General features: G+C 41.1%; 1 protein-coding gene across 1 annotated transcript in view; it reads left to right on the forward strand.

Annotated features, from left to right (window-relative positions):
- LOC311041025 (target of Nesh-SH3-like) overlaps nt 1-5000 on the forward strand; it is a gene marked incomplete at its 5' end in the record, with an annotated part of 759687 nt that overhangs the window by 560352 nt on the left and 194335 nt on the right. The gene's annotated exons all lie outside the window — the stretch shown is intronic.

The following is a 5000-nucleotide window of genomic DNA, read 5'->3' on the forward strand; positions in this document are numbered from 1 at the left end:
TGTTTTTGAAAAATCGTGAAAATGCGCGCAAATCTTTGAATATGAATACTTTTAAAGCGAAACGTTTCTAACTCGAACCTTTGCTTCTGGGGGGGGGGGGTCCCTGGAACAACATGTTTTGATGGGGTGTCCGCGGCCAAATACATAATCATTTTTTGGGGGGTCCTTGACATGAAAAAGATTGAGCACCTGCTGATATAGAAACATGCGTTTTTTCAGAAAACTGAGATTTAGGAGACATGTAGAATCGGCCTCAGGTCTCAATGGGTTAATAACCCTATACTACAGCCTAGATACCACTACCTAAACCTAATACCCTATTTTTGAAAAATCGTGAAAATGTGTGCAAATCTTCGAATATATATTGTTTTAAAGCGAAAAAATGTTAACTTGAATCTTTGCTTCCGGGGGTCCCTGGAACATATATTTTTAAATGGGGGTCCGCGGCCAAATACATGTCATTTTGGGGGTCCTTGATATGGAAAAAAGAACCACTGATATTATGGCGACACAAGTTTTTTCAAAAAACTGTTGAAATCCCCCAGAAGCAAAGATTTGAGTTACAAATGTTACATTACATTACATTACAGTCATTTAGCAGACGCTTTTATCCAAAGCGACTTACAATAAGTGTATTCAACATAGGTAGGGAACGAAAACTACTAATCACCAGAAGTTTTAAGTACATTTCCTGCAAAAAACAAGCAACAAGAGTATACCTAGCGTTAAGGTAAAAGTGCAATATATCAGCTACCTACTTTCTTAAACAGATGAGACGAAAAATGGCAAAATCAAATGAGCACGAGCTAAAACAAATAAGTGTATCGACTAACAAGATCCAATAAAACAATACAAAAATAAAACATGTTCACTTTTGAAACTCAAATCTCAAGATTTGCAAAAAAAATAACGATATTTCTAAAATAGCAGATCTACAAGCTCATAGCGCGGCACTCGGTGCCGCGCTATGAGCTTGTAGATCTGCTATTTTTTGAATAGCCCAAAGAGTAAAAACAAATGCTTTTTAGCTCAAATCAAAAAAGTGACACAGATGCTTCTTCAGGGCTTAAAGGGTTAAACACATGAGATAAAATAGCCAAATCAAATGAGGCACGAGCTAATGCCTAGATGGCTCAAAGGGGGGGCCGGCGCAAGCGTAGCTCAACCGCGGCCATCTTGGGACGGGTCATTCATAACATTATGTCTATGGTAGGGTGCATGTACTATTGAAATAACCACAGCATTTTCAAACGGTTCGGTGTGTTGTAAACACCAAAGATGTAGTTATGATACTGCATACTTACAATTATAATCATGTTTTGTTTTTTTTAAATAACATTACGTATGCTTAATTATTATCTTTATTTAACCACATTAAATCCACCGTCACTTTTTTTTCCCCCAAAGAACAATTTTCATACATTTTCACATTCTTTATAATATGTCAGGATTTCTAAAAACCAATAAAAACATAGACACATGCATAATGAGAGAGAGAGATGAGAGAGAGAGAGAGAGAGAGAGAGAGAGAGAGAGAGAGAGAGGGGGAAGAGAGAGAGAGAGAGAGAAGAGAGAGAGATAGAGAGAGAGAGAGAGAGAGAGGAGGGAGGGAGGGAGGGAGGGGGAGAGAGAGAGAGGAGAGAGAGGAGAGTGAGAGAGAGAGAGAGGTGAGGGAGAGAGAGAGAGAGAGAGAGAGAGAGATGAGAGAGAGAGAGAGAGAGAGAGAGAGAGAGAGAGAGAGAGAGAGAGAGGGAGAGAGAGAGAGAGAGAGAGAGAGAGAGAGAGAGAGAGGGAGAGAGAGAGAGAGACGAGAGAGAGGAGAGAGAGATGATGAGAGAGAGAGAGAGAGAGAGAGGAGAAGAGAGAGAGAGAGAGAGAGAGAGAGAGAGAGAGAGAGAGAGGAGAGGAAGGAGAGAGAGGAGAGAGAGAGAGAGAGAGAGAGAGAGAGAGAGAGAGAGAGAGAGAGGGGAGGGGAGGGGAGGGAGGGAGGAGAGAGAGAGAGAGAGTGAGAGAGAGAGGAGAGAGAGAGAGAGAGAGAGAGAGAGAGAGAGAGAGAGAGAGAGAGAGAGAGAGAGAGAGAGAGAGAGAGAGGAGAGAGATGAGAGAGAGAGAGAGGGAGAGAGAGAGAGAGAGAGAGTGAGAGAGGAGGGAGGGGAGGGAGGAGGGAGGGAGGGAGGGAGGGAGGGAGGGAGGAGGGAGAGAGAGAGAGAGAGAGCAGAAACAGCTGACATATAGCTAAGGGGCTGCTACTGGTCACAGCGTGACGCGTTGAGAGCTTGTAGATCTGCTGTTTGAATGAGCTCATGAGCTCTCCTGGTTGTAATGGCTGTAACCGGAGCCGTGTGGCCCAGGTTTGTTTCAGAACTTTTAACTCAATCAGACACTGTAAATACTCAAAACAGATTCTTAAGACCATACGTGTGACACGGATTCTCCCCCCGAGATTACAATAGTTTTTATTAAACAGTTAATCAATAATTCAAAAGCACTTCATTAGATAGCATCAGTTACAGATCATATACAAATATAGACATGTACTCTAGATAATAATAATAATAACTAGAAAAAGTGCTCCTCGGAGCACAACTCTCCGCCGGCAGACTTGTGTTGGGAATGTTCTACTTCTGTGAATGTTCTACTTCTTATGTTCTAATTATTATGTCCTATCCGTCCTGTCTGTGTAAGTGTCCTATCCGTCCTGTCTATGTAAGTGTCCTATCCGTCCTGTCTGTATAAGTGTCCTATCCGTCCTGTCTGTATAAGTGTCCTATCCGTCCTGTCTGTATAAGTGTCCTATCCGTCCTGTCTGTATAAGTGTCCTATCCGTCCTGTCTGTATAAGTGTCCTATCCGTCCTGTCTGTATAAGTGTCCTATCCGTCCTGTCTGTATAAGTGTCCTATCCGTCCTGTCTGTGTACTACTATAAGTGTCCTATCCGTCCTGTCTGTATAAGTGTCCTATCCGTCCTGTCTGTATACTGTAAGTGTTCCTATCCGTCTGTGTAAGTGTCATATCCCTCCTGTCTATGTAAGTGTCCTATCTGTCCTATCTGCCAATTATGTATCAGCCATGCAGCCATTTCGTGATGGTTCCTGTCTTACCTCACTTTGACAGTGGCAAAGACACTGTCAAAGTGATGCCATGTATTATACAGTATTTCACCCGTATTGTCACGTGTCACGTGAGGCTTGACCAATCGGTGTGTCATATTTAGAAAGTGAAAACAAAACTCTCCTGCGGAGAGTAATAATAATACCTGGGATTTATATAGCGCTTTTCTGAGTACTCAAAGTGGCTTTACAAGGCTAAACTAAGTGGAACAAAATCAAAACAAAACAACTTTAATGAGAAAATACAGAGGGTTAAAAGTTAAAAAGGCTACAGAAGGCCAAGGGAATAAAACACAAGTTGAGACCAGGGTGGTAGGAGAACAGTTAGGTGGAACATATGTTTTTAAGATGGGGGGGTCCGTGGCCAAATACATTTTCGGGGGTCCTTGACATGGAAAAAAAAGAACCACTGATATTATGGCGACATACGTTTTTTTTTTTTTTCAAAAGACTTTTGAATCCCCCAGAAGCAAAGATTTGAGTTACAAATGTTCGCCTTTTGTAACACAAATCTCAAGATTTGCAAAAAGAAATAACGATTTTTCAAAAATAGCAGATCGTGCCGCGCTACGAGCTTGTAGATCTGCTATTTTTGAATAGCCCAAAGTGTAAAATAACGCTTTTTTTTGGCTCAAATGAAAATGTGACACAGATGCTGCTTCAGGTCTTAAAGGGTTAAATATTTCCCCCAAAAGAACCATTTTAAGCTCAATATCATTTTATGCTCCATTACTGTGAATAATAACCAACCTGTCTGTTCTGTGTTTCCGAGTGCTGTATGGTGTTATAGATCTATGTTTACTGGTGTTATAGATCTATGTTTACTGGTGTTATAGATCTATGTTTACTGGTGATTGATTTATACAAATTATAAATGATTAAAAATGATCAAAACACGAAGTGATGCACTGTGAGCTTGTAGATCTGCTATTTTTGAATAGCTAAAATCTAAAATGATGCTTTCCTGGTTTTAATGGGTTAAAATAAATGGTTCCATAAAGAACCTTGAGGTCTGAAAGGTTCTTATTGGACCCAAAGAATGGTTCTGCTATGACATCACTGTGAAGAACCCGTTCAGGTTCCAGTTGGAACATTTATGTGTCTGTGTTTAGCTTCTCTCTGAGATCTACCAGATCTTACAGATCTCTGCTGTACCAGCATGAAGATATATCCCTGCATAGAGAGGTTTTGTGTCTGTGTTTTTATCAACATGAGAGAAAGACACAGTACCTGCTCTGTGATCTAAATACACCCCCCATACCCCCTCACCCTCCTTACCCCACCTACCCTCCACTGTGGAGACAACAGGTCCTGACAGTTTAGTCTCAATGCTGTTGTGATAGAAGCTGTAGCCTGAAGCATAGTACCACTGTAACATCCAGGACTTGTCATTGTTACCAAAGCCTGATAGATCCTTCTCCTTTCTGTTCATGTCTATATAACTGACTGCTACACCAACACCTCTTCCTCTCCATTTTACTTCAAAGTAACAACGTTCAGAGAGACTCTCTTTACTCAACACCTGAGGGTAACCATAGTAACCATTGTAATAGGTAAATCTGTGTGGATGTTCAGGATAATGTTGGTCTTGTAGTATATAAGTCATGATGATGTGATGTGATGATGTGATGTGATGTGATGATGTGATGTGATGTGATGTGATGTGATGTGATGTGATGTGATGTGATGTGATGTGATGATGTGATGTGATGTGATGTGATGTGATGTGATGTGATGTGATGTGATGTGATGATGTGATGTGATGTGATGTGATGTGATGTGATGTGGTGATGTGATGTGATGTGATGTGATGTGATGATGTGATGTGATGTGATGTGATGTGGTGATGTGGTGTGATGTGGTGATGTGATGTGATGTGATGTGATGTGG

The sequence above is a fragment of the Gymnoscopelus microlampas genome (assembly GCF_963454915.1).
Source record: "Gymnoscopelus microlampas genome assembly, chromosome: 24".
Taxonomy (NCBI): domain Eukaryota; kingdom Metazoa; phylum Chordata; class Actinopteri; order Myctophiformes; family Myctophidae; genus Gymnoscopelus; species Gymnoscopelus microlampas.